Genomic DNA, 12,711 nt, shown 5'->3' on the forward strand with positions numbered 1-12,711 from the left:
TGTGAATATAACTATGTCTCTTCTCTGATTTAAATTATTCCCTGCAACGCGCCACAGGTAGAAGAGAAATTTGAGGAACACTAATTACGAAGCAGGTAGAAATGAAAGCGAAGCAGACTTGATTTTTCTGCTTTTGACTGGAAAAACATCTAGCACAGAAATATCTGGTGCAAAATGCAATTCTCAGAATTTATATTACTGCAAATGTTTACCAGGTTAATGAAGCTAGGGGGAGACCCCCAACACAGCACCAACAGGAACTGCTAATAAAGTAAACTGCAGGAGTAGAAATTGTTATTTTCAGATCCCCAAACTCTCCTCCCAGGAGGCAGCAAGAACAGAGAGATGCACACACCTGTCCAGACTCTCAGAATCCATCCTCAGAAAACCACCTTTAGCATGGCACAGCGATGGTCTTGCTCCATACCTCAACTAAAGGCAGTAGAGGTTGCAGCCCCAGGCTTATTCAAGCTACAAAAAGCCTTGGATCTCAAAAAACCTAACCATCCTTTGAGTCTATAAAAACAACAAGGAGCTCTCTGGGTTATGAAATGCTATACCAAATCTACCCACAGTGGACAGGTAGAGAGATGCAAGAATATTTGCATGCACAGGCTGGTCTGCCTGTTTCCCCTGACCTTTAGCTATGCCAGCCTGCCGCAGTTTAGCCGTGATCAACTTCCCACCCCCCTGAAGCCAGAAGAATTTGTGGGGTTCCTGGTATCTCCCCCATCTAATCTGGGGCCACACTTGCAAAATTAACATCTAAAAAGACTTCAGAATTTGGACTTTTAAAACACCCTCAATATTACCTGCATAGTGAGATGTTGAGTGGTAACAGAAACCTGCTTCAAGGATAGCAATGAGCCTATTGTAACCACAGGACTCTGGGAGCTGTGTCTTTGCTAAGAAGCACCAGATGCCACCTGTGATAAAATCACACCTGTAAGCAACAAGCCATCAACCTGCTTTTTGAAGATCTTCTGTTTTAAAGCCTTTTTCATAAGTGGTCTTCAATTTATGTATATCACCATCTTAAATGTAAAGACCTATATTTTGATTAAAAGAGTGAAAATGTAGTCAAGATTTAATGACAAAGCTTTTGAGGTATGAGAACAAGGGATGATTAAAACAAATCTTAAATCTGGGTTCAGGCCAGATAGTTATTTTTTCTAAAAGCTGAAAGCAGAGGGGGCATCAATTTTCATTATTTCTACCATACATGTATTTTCAATATTAAGTAAATAAATAAAAAGTGTTGCAATTACCATTAAACTGCATCAACTGCCTGTGTTTAGCTGTAGAGGAAAATGGAAAGACAGTTCTGAGTATTAAAACATACCCTCCAAAGCTGAATCCGAGTTCAATTTTCTTGTCATTTCACCTCTTTCGCCACTGGGTGGCACTCTGGAAATATTTCTAAATTCTGGATTCCTTTCCATTGCGTTTTAAAAAGCCAACAAATTAACGATTTCCCTCAAACCTTCTATTGTTTACAGCCTACTGAAAAAGGCAAATGAATTACACAGAGCAGTACAGAAAATTAGCATTGTTAAATGTGTCACATATATCACTAATAAAGTTTCATTATTTATACTGTCAACTTGAAAAGCATTTATTTCCTAATCAATCAACTCACAACTAAATAAACACTCATATAGGCATAGAACATGAAAACACAGTACTCCTATATCAGATCTTCCTGAGATTAAGGGTATGCTGATTGGTGTGAGGAATTACAAAGAAGAATGCTCTCCAATTTACTCCCTTCCCTCCACCTCTCCAGATACCTGGTTTTACTAAAGGAAAAAATACATGTATGTATTTCAGGATGTAATTTCTGCTTGATTTCTTAAAATCAATAAATGACATACTTAACCCCAAAGGTGATCCTAAAAACAAGTTAGGAGAGTCACGTTAAATTAATCTGGAAAAGCTGAAGATCCATTAAAAATTAGACCATCACTATTTGGGGACTGGAGATGCAGAAGAGAAAAAGAGGTTTAAACAATCATTTGAAGGGCTTTGTACCATCTAAATCCAGCTGCAGTCTCACAGACATCCCTTTTGATGTTCACTAAAGCTGCAGATGAATTCTAGTTAACAGATGTCCTTGTTAGAGAAAATAAACAAACAAAACCCATCAAATTTGGTACTATCTGGTAGTTGGAAGTGAACTGCAAACAGTTCTCCTTTGTTTGCTGGGTTGCTGCAGGAATGGGCTGAAGGAACGTTGGATCCAGGAGCAAACAGATACTGATAAATAAGGGGAAAGTAACGCATTTCCCTGGCTGTGAGGGACCCAGACATCAGGGCATTTGCGATGTGCCAGAGGACCAGAAGGTTCTCCTTCTACTGAGTCGAAAGCCTGTTCTATGTGGCTTGCTTTGAATTTTGTCTTGTAAGAGGTACAAAACAGGTCATGCAGAGAAGGAAAAAGCAAAGTGCCACAGTCTCTTATCTTCTTGGCTTTTCCTCCTGACCCCAGAACATTTTGCAGGTATTTCTTAAATATTCAGGTTATATATTTGCATCCAGGAGAGGTGGGCCAATGCCAATCACATGAAGTTCAACAAGGCCAAGTGCAAGGTCCTGCACCTGGGTCAGGAGAATCCCTGGCACAGCTACAGTTTGGATGGAGAAGAGATTCACAGCAGACCTGTGGAGAAGGACTTGGGGGTGCTGGTCGATGAGAAACTTAAAATGAGCTGGCTTCAGTGTGTGCTCACAGCCCAGAAAGCCAACCGTATCCTGGGCTGCATCAAAAGGAGCGTGACCAGCAGGTCGAAGGAGGTGATCCTGCTCTTGTGAGACCCAGCTTTGAGTACTGTGTGCAGTTCTGATGTCCCCAACATAAAAAGGACATGGAACTGTTGGAACAAGTCCAGAGGGGGATCACAAGGATGATCAGGGGACTGGAGCACCTCCCATATGAAGACAAGCTGAGAAAGGTGGGGCTGTTCAGCCTGGAGAAGAGAAGGCTGCATGGAGACCTCACAGCAGCCTTCCAGTATCTGAAGGGGAGCCTACAAGGATGCTGAGGAGGCACTCTTCATCAAGGGCTGTAGTGACAGGACAAGGGGGAAAGGGCTTAAACTTAAACAGGGGAAGTTTAGGTTAAATATAAGGAAGAAGTTCTTTACTGTTAGGGTGGTGAGGCACTGGAACAGGTTGCCCAACAAAGTGGTAAATGCTCCACCCCTGATAGTGTCCAAGGCAAGGCTAGACAGAGCCTTGGGTGACATAGTCTAGTGTGAGGCGCCCCTGTCCATGGCAGAGGAGTTGGAACCAGATGGTCTTAAGGTCCTTTGAAACCCAAACCATTCTATGAGTCTGTGAAGACTCAAATCACAGCCACAGCTGCAAACTAGGAACTGTTCTTCTTTTACTTCTGCCTGCTCATTTGTGACAATTTTAGGTGACTGCCAGAGAGCTTGTAAATCAAAGGCTTAGCACAGAAGTCTGTAAGTAGCAGCAGAGTTTGGCTGGATGACCCAGGCAGCGTTTGTGTGCCCACAAAAGGAAGATACCCTGCAGAAGCAGCCACAGTCTGTTACTGGGATTTGGGCATCCTCTTTGAATTTACCTTCTGATATACTGAGCCACAAAAACCCTTCCTGAAGGTGGAGGAAGCCTGGATCACTGACTTGGCTTCTTACCTAGAAGGCAGGGTCAAAATTTCCCAATCATTTAGGTCAAACTTAGCTCAAAATTCAAGTGCATCTTGCAGACAGAAAGTGCAGGGTAAGCCTTGTTGATATAAGTGCATTCAAAAGTGCATGAATATACAGACCTCAATCTCCTGCAGAGCAGGAGTTAAGAGTAATGAAACTTATGAGGTTTTACTCAAGAAAGGAGATGAGCTGGCTAGCTCATAGTTTGGTTGGAGTCACTGGCAACATGAGGGGGTCACACACATCACTCCACACTGTTATGATAGAAAATCTTTCTCTTCATGTAGACAGTGTTAACTCTTTATAGCACTGATAGTTTAGGTTGGATATCTATGCTCCTAACAGAAACACAGGACGCAAAAATGAATATAACCATTCCAGTCCCTGAGGTGTTTTCCATTACCCATACTGCTGACTATTAGCCAACACACTGTTCAAGTTCATTACCTCAGCTGCTTAGAAAAACACAAGTAGGCATATTTGAAAAACTCTTCCCTGCCTTTAATTGTTCTTAGTGATGAACTTCTTGGGTCTACAAAGATTAGCTTTTCCCTCTTAAAAAATCCACTGCAGCTTGGACTGAGTGGCATCAGAGCATAACCTTAACTGTGAGCCACCGAGATGGTGGAGAAGTGACTCTCGGCAGAGACTCTCCGCACTTGGCCAGGTGCAAACATAGTCACTAGTGCCCTCATTATCAGAGGCAGATTTCATGAGGCAAGAGAAGCTTTGATCACTTGAGTTAGAGAAAGGCAGAGAATTTGTCTGTTTGTCTTTACAGCAGTATGGCTAAATCAATAACCTGTGGAATAAGAGACTTAAGGTGGATGAAGGGTGCATTATCTTATATATGTGTATTGGAAAGTGCTGGCAACACACTGCAGTTTTGAACAAATAAATGAATTTATTAGGTGGAAGAGAGAGACTGCTGATAAAACAGAAAAAAATACTATACTCAGGAGGTGATTTTAGTCCAAGTGCTAATATTTTATACAAGAGAATATTGAATTTAGGGAGAGGCTTATTCATTCATTTGGCTTTTCAACTTTCCAAAGTGCTTTCATTGACTTATTTTGTTTGTGGCAGCTAATATTACTGTCACTAAAACAATATTTTTTCCTTATTTAACTCTCCTGATGCAGTTTGCCATCTGAAGTCATTTGCCTTTCATTTTTTTATATAAAACTGCTTTTCAACATCTTTGAGATGCTTCACATGGCTTGAGCCTACATTTGCTCAGATAAAACTAGGCTGCTAAAAGAATCAAGAGCTGTTGCATTAGCTGAGACGCAAGGTCCATTTGCTGTGAATTTAACTGCAGCAATATTAATTGACAAGATATCTGCAGAATACAAACAGGAGATATACAATCTTCCTTACATGTCAACTTTTCCTCCAAACTTTATAGTTTTTTTTTGACTTGGAGACAATGTTCCTCTACTAGGAGAAAACATACATGTGAACAGAATGTCTTCAATTTGAGATCTGGTTTCACATAACTTCAGTACAGTAAGTCCAGGCACTCTTAATCACCTAGTCACAGAGATCCCAACCCCATGGTGGATGTACCATAGAAGGTATTCCAGCAGCATCACCTTCCTCTCATTTAAAACCCATTTCATTCAGCATTAAAGTATCTCTAAAGCTGCAGGCAGCTTTCTGAGTTGGAGTCCTGCCATTCCAGAAGACTACAGAACAGCAAACACATTTTGAACTATATTTGCTGAGGGCAAGGTTACAAGCCACAGCTAAAAAAGCCATCAGCTCCGAGCTCCAGTCTTTGGGTAAGACGCAAGGAGGAATTGTTCTGCAGAACCCAGCTGAATTCAGTGTGAAAATAAAACAAAAATTGGTCTCAGATCTATGAAAAAATCATTTTTTTTTCTATCTCTGGAGGAGCAGAGTTCATGTTTTTCATCCTTCCTTGCAAAATCCAAACAAACCATCAGACCTGGGGAATTCAGACAAGATTCAGCTCATGGACATGAATGTTTATTTCATTGAATCCACACTGACTTACCACCTTCCAGTGGGACAAAGTGTTGTGCTTTGGCTTTCAGTGAGAACAGAGAAGCAGTCCACTTGACAGCATCCTTTGCCAACTCCACCACAAGGCTTCAAGCAGGCTACAGAGGTCTTTGGGGTTAAAAACGTGGCAGCTACACCCCAGCGTGACTCAGTTCTATGAAAGAGTTTGCACGCCAGATGGCCAAAGAGGGGATTGAGAGGAGCAAAAATCAACAAGGGAGAAGGACAAGTACAATGCTTTGGCACCTTAACAATGCATCAGTTCAATGGTGTAGAAAGTAAACAGTATTTACATGCCAAATAGAGGGCCCTAAGCCACCGTGTCCATGGCATAATCTTTCTGAGCACTGGAGTGACATTCTCTACTCTGCACTGACACATACAGAGTCCAAGCCTCAGCTGATATGAATGTAATTTCATACCATATACACATACATTGATACCTTGATGCTTCACAGGGCAACCACTTTTAAATATTCACTTGCCTACCATCAGCATCAGTCCATACAGACTTAGTATCCATGACTGGAGAGCCTCTCTTCCTTCTGATCCAGAAAATGGATACACCGCCCATTAATGTCTCCCTTCTGTACTATCCCAATGACAACCCAAGGATATCTGAGCATTTTCTGTCACCCTTAAATTCTTTCAATAGGCTGTTTAACTCTGCGGGGTTTTTTTAAGGTGAAAATATCTTGCTCCCTCCATATTGCTTCCCTAATACTTTCAGAAACAGCCTTCCCTCTGCTTCAACCTGTAACAGCTTTAGCTCTAGTATCAGTAAGATGTAAGTATACTGATGGAGAGATTTTTGTGTTAGTCATCAGTCCATCTCCCCACATCGTATCTGTCATCTGCAAGGGAAATGGCTTAACTTATTGCACATTCCCTAAGAGACCAGATGTAATATGGTCACAATCCCATATAAATGTTTTGAGAATGGGAATGTATAGAACAGTCTCAGATTCACTACCAATCAGCCGTGACGGCTTTAGCAGTTTTGATTGCCCGGGAGAAACACTGTCTCTCTTTTTCCAAGTCAGTTTGCATGCAGTGAAACATGCCAGTGCTGATAGTCTGGACAATTGAAAAGCAACTCTGATCCTGGCAGTGTCTCTTTTTGTTCTGGGCAGATTGTTCCAGAGATTTTGGTGTAATAAACATTTAGGGAGTGGTATGAAGATAAGGTTGTGGTGGTGATGTTTTATGCAGGATAAGATGGATAGTGACTGGTTGCTGTGGGACAACCTGCTAACGGTATGATTGAGCTCCCTCAGAGAGCTGGGTATGGCTGCTAATTCAGTGATGTAGTAGAATTAATGATAGATGCTGATGCAGACTGATTTTTTAAAGTATTGTTTTTCCTGGTGATTTACGGTTGCATCTACTAGTTAAAATTAACAACCACCTTACCAGGAAGTTTTAACCAAATTGCCAATTCTGCACTGAGTTTGTCAACTCCAGGCACTGAAAGGATCAAGAGAAGAGAGAGAATTCCAAGTGAAGCTGATATCAAAGAAGAACTAGAGAGGAGCTTTCATTGAAATCAGAATATTCCCAGCATTCTGGGTGGTTTCTCAGTACTGCAAACCCACATGAAAAGTGTGAGCCTGGGATCTGGCCTGCCCCACATCTCCTTCATGTGTATATATACAATTTTGGTTTTGACCAGTCTAAAACAGAAGAGGAAAATATTAGAAAAACTGCCAGGCAGATAAATGACTTAGCAGGTGCTGAAAGGAAAGAAAAGTTTTTCTGATTAGATTGATTACAGACTGAAATTCACAGTATCTTATCATAGTTTCTGCATCACCAGAAAGTTTGTAGTCTTGCCTTGGACATATTACTCATCCTGTTTAGGTAAGTTGCTATAAATTAAGGGTATAAGACAGAAACTTCCATTACTGCTTATATAACAAAAACCATTCAGGTTTCCTCCTGACAAAATGTTTTAGAAACAATTCTGCTTATTTTTAAGGCAGCATTTAAAAAAAAATTAATAAGACCTTATTTTTACAATTTCCAAAAGGTTTTTTTTTACTTTATAAAACAACCTCTCTGTGTGGAATGATTAGACGATTATACACATTTATATTTTTGTGCACATGCACACAAAGTTGACACAAAATTCCAATATCCCCATTTTATCAAAATAAAAACTCTTCAAGTTTTCATGGGTAAAAGTTCAAATTTAGAGGACACTTTCTCTTAAAATCTCTATTCACTCTAAATCAAAATAATATTTTAAAAGCACATCTCTTGCCTTGTGTTAGGAAACCCATTCCTCACTTTCCACTAGCAGCAGCTATATTTGGTAGGGAATCTCATTTTCTTGGAAACATGACCTTCTCTTGCCATATTGACATGCTCATTGCTGACAAGGGTAACTGAGTCACAGTCTCTGCACTTTCTTATTGTAAATAATAGGAGCAGACCAATTCATTTCTTAAGAATCCAGTATTTCTAGAGAGGTAGCAGTGATTTAGTTACTTAACCTTATAACTGTCATTACCACAATCCCTAAAAAAAAAAACAACAACAAGCATTTTAATGAATTATTTCACAAAACAAGGACTGAAAGCACAGCTTCAGGGCCTTCAGTGCAACACCTACATTTAAATTAATATGAGAAGCAATGCCTCAGCTAATAAACCCAGACAGCTTTTCTCTGCTAGTGCAACAGGAATGGGTAATTGCAGGTGCATCAACAGCAGACAGACAGCCACAAGACTCTGCAAAGCAGGAAGAGTCCTGCTGGCTTGTGCATTCCCAAACTGTTATTAGCCAAAGAGGAAAGCCGTGAAGAGATCTACAGGAACTATAATGCTAAAAAGGAAGAGGGTTAGCAAACTGCATCAACACCTAAAGGGTATTTGTGGAAGTCAGATAAAATAGCCTAATATTTTAACATTTCAGGGAGAAAAAGTAATAATGAGGAACATATCTCTTCACAATGATTCACATCATAAAGACAATTCATAGATTAACAAAAAATCTGAGCAGACAGAAGATTGTCATTTCCTTTGACGTTAGCACTACCCAGCAAATTTGAAGATCCAGAGATATCTGTGTGCCCCACTCCTACTGATATCCATGTGCTTGTCTCTTTAAACAAGAAAGTTAGATATCGAATTCTCTCTGTAGATCTGAGCCTCGTGTTCTCCCACAGTAGGTGCTGTGTAAAAAGAAGATTGAAGAACTTAACTGAGCTGGCTAATCAAAGCTGCCTTTAGTCCCCGGGGATAGAGGCACCTCCAGCAGCAAACAACTCAAGCGTGTACTCTTGAGGCACTCAAGGTGCCTCAATCTGAAAGGGAAAATGCAATTTCATCAGATGACCAAAGTGCCTGAATTCCTTCCTCCTCCTTTAAAGAGATTTCATTGTTGTTGCTGTTGTTGTCTTTCATATGAAGATAGGGAGGGCATGTCCAGTCACTGCCATAAGGTTGCAGGGGTCCTGCAGTTTTCTCTCCTCCATTGAGTATCTCTTTCTTCAGAGAGTGAGAACATTCATGGTAGAATTGGTCTGGAATAAACAAAAGTGTAAAATATGTGGCACAGTGGCTTAGTAGGAAATAAAACCTGATGCTGCTACGAAGCTGGTGAGGAAAACTCTAGCGTTTTTACTGAGCTGTATTTCTTTTCAAAATACTCTTCCCATCCTGGAGCTGAGATAAACCTTTCCAGATAAAAGTTCTCAAAACATATCTAGATTCCTTAATGGCTTTAATTAATCAACATTTTCTTACCATATTTTTTTCTGAAAATCTCTTGTCCAGCTCTGAGCCCCACTAGTGTAGTATGCAGCACTGCGTTTTCTGTGGATCAGTTACCCACTTACAGTCTATTTAAAAACAGTCCTTAGGCTTTGCATATACATTGAGTAAAGGTTTTTATTTACTGTCTGTCGATACACAAGGGACAACAGCAGCATTTACAACCTGGTAACCATTAATATGTTAGGGAAATGTGACAACTGATATTTTTATTCCAGTAATTCATGAACTCTATTATGCATATCCCTAAGCAGAGAAGGAGAAGTTTTATTTGAATGGAATCTCAGAGAAAAACAGATACATACAGAAAATAGGTTTGTCTCCATATCAAGCCTGTTCTTTAGAGTCTTTGTAGAGGAAAACAGACAGTGATATGAATATCTTGTTGACTTTTTTAAATGGATGAAGCAGACAGTGAACCCCTTGGAGCAAAACTGCTGTGAAGGTACTTAGAAAACAGTTGTCTCTTATTTTGTTCTACTAAATATAGTAGCTGTTTAAATAGTCATTGCATTAAGATCAAATTAATGCCTTCTCTATTTTTACCTCAAATTGCCTGGTGCTAAAAATAATTTGGAGATGACACATTGCATGCACCTTATTTCTTTCAAAGAAAGAATTGGGAAACATGAAACTCCATAAACCAGTATCAAATACACCCAACAGTAGACAGTCAGACTCTCAGGACACTCACTGTCCTGGCTGGGAACAGACACCTTGTTTGTCCACCTGAGAGGAAAGGCTTCTTCCAGAAGAAGATTAAGCAGATTACCTAGGCAAGAAGCAGGCTAGGAGGGGGGTGCTTGAAACACAAGCTTAACTTTATAATTGTAACAATTTAAAAACAAAGTAGTACTGTTAGGAGCAATCATCTTGAAGGGGTCAGACTATGGTCACCTCAGTGCTTCACACTGATTCTCACAGTGTTTTTCTGTAAGCGTTTCCTTTGTTCTGACCGCAAAACCACCTTCCAGATAAATTTCCACTTAATATCATTCTGCTGTCACTGAAAACTAGGAATCTCCTTTTCCGTTCCTAATTAACCACTGACTCTGCTAGAAGCAATCAAGTGGCCTGAGTTTTCCAGTGGTCTATGTTCATTTTTAAGAACCTTTGTTTTGGGAGCATCTGCCTTCAATTGCCTGAATGTGTGCTTTTACATGCTGAGATCTTTTAACATGTACATAAAATATCATCTAAAAATGGAGGTAATTAGACATGCAACCAAAGCCATTGCTGAAGCATGCTCTCCACTTTCTCTCACCCTCACAATTTTTGCTTTTGCCAAGAATGGTAGCACTACAGAATTGTATTTCAACCTCAAAAGAATGCTGTGAATTAACCACATCTCCAGAGGAAGATGACTGGGGTGCACTCTGCCCATCAATGGCCGTTTGTCCCAGGTGGATCATACTAATAAATTTACCTCCTTTCACACTTTATTGTACAGTAACCCACACCTGGAGAAACCATTTTTATAGCACGCCCAGCACACATTTTATATCCCCAGATTAATAAGCTCATACAGAATGTGATATTCAAATGTCTTATAATCATTGAATCATTACTCCATGGCCAGCTCCATGATATGGATAGAGCTGAGGCAAAACTAATTCTAAAAATCCCTAAAATTTAGTAGAACTTCTCCTTCATCCCTTGGTCCCTTGGGATTCACATGAAGAGTTAAAAACCCTCAAACTTTTAGTAGCTCAGAATGATGCATTTCTCTCATTGATGCTATTTGGTGTGATATCAACAACAAGAGTAAATTTGGCATAAAAAGCTTCAGTTAAAGCTTAATGAAACAATTATTCCTCTGAATTTGCTTTGATTGCAGGACGAAGGTTCATTCACTACTTCCTCAGGCTTTCATCTGTTAAAGGTCACTGACTGACCACAATGACCAGGATAGGCAAATGAGTTAGTCTTTTGGAAAACACTATTAATAGCAGTAGTGCTCGGAAACAGTGAACATGGCAGAAAATAGGTACTACCCTAGAGGCAGGAGGAAGAATAGATGCAAAAACTGAGGTGTACCTGCTGGTGTATTCTTAAAATTGTCCTTTCCTGAGATCCAAGAAGCTCTCAGTTTGTACATCCTAGAAAAGCGTACTCAAGAGCGCACAGAGAATTTGTGATATACATGAATTTGAGAAGGATCCAGGAATGTGAAAAGGCTTTTGTTTGAAACAGCTGAACTTGGAACTTCTATCCACAGGAAAATCAGTTATTAGTTTTATAGTTCAAGACTAGATTAAATGAACTCCTGTAGTGTGGGATGAGGGGGAAATAGGAGAAAAGACCAAGCTTCCTGCTCTGAACAGCACCAGGTCTTTCATTTGGGTGCCACCATCTTGCAAAAAGATCCAAAACTTGTTTACTGAGTGCAGCATGCATGTCACTATTACAAATGGGTTTATTATGGAGGTTTCATTTTGCCTTTGAATATTTTACTTATGCACTGAATTAATTTTACACAAGATAATTATGAATTGATACAAATTACTCCTCATAAATATGAATTATGTTCTATTTTCTGAACTGGAGAACTCAGAGATACAAATGAATTCAATAGATTTTACTTTATTTTTTTTTTTTTAATTCCAAAGTCTTGCATTTTGTGCCTGCTGCTTGTTCCTGGTGAAACCTATGTGGCATATGAAATTATTTGTCACAGCTTTGCTTCTGAGACTGATTTTTCCAGTGGAAGAACCTTGTATGTTTGTATTCATATAATAGTTATGGTTGGAAAGGACCTTAAGATCATCCAGTTCCAACCCCCCTGCCATAGGCAGGGACACCTCACACTAGACTATGTCACGCAAGGCTCTGTCCAACCTGACCTTGAACACCACCAGGGATGGAGCATTCACAGCCTCCCTGGGCAACCCATTCCAGTGCCTCACCACCCTAACAGGAAAGAATTTCCTCCTTATATCCAATCTAAACTTCCCCTGTTTAAGTTTTAACCCGTTACCCCTTGTCCTATCACTACAGTCCCTAACGAAGAGTCCCTCTCCAGCATCCCTATAGGCCCCCTTCAGATACCGGAAGGCTGCTATGAGGTCTCCACACAGCCTTCACTTCTCCAGGCTGAACAACCCCAACTTCCTCAGCCTGTCTTCATACGGGAGGTGCTCCAGTCCCCTGATCATCCTCGTGGCCCTCCTCTAGACTTGTTCCAACAGTTCCATGTCCTTTTTATGTTGAGGACACCAGAACTGCACACAATA

This window comes from Pezoporus flaviventris, unplaced genomic scaffold, assembly GCF_033815535.1.
Source record: "Pezoporus flaviventris isolate CSIRO_AGI_PZ_B2104156 unplaced genomic scaffold, CSIRO_AGI_Pfla_v1 ptg000029l, whole genome shotgun sequence".
NCBI classification, from domain to species: domain Eukaryota; kingdom Metazoa; phylum Chordata; class Aves; order Psittaciformes; family Psittacidae; genus Pezoporus; species Pezoporus flaviventris.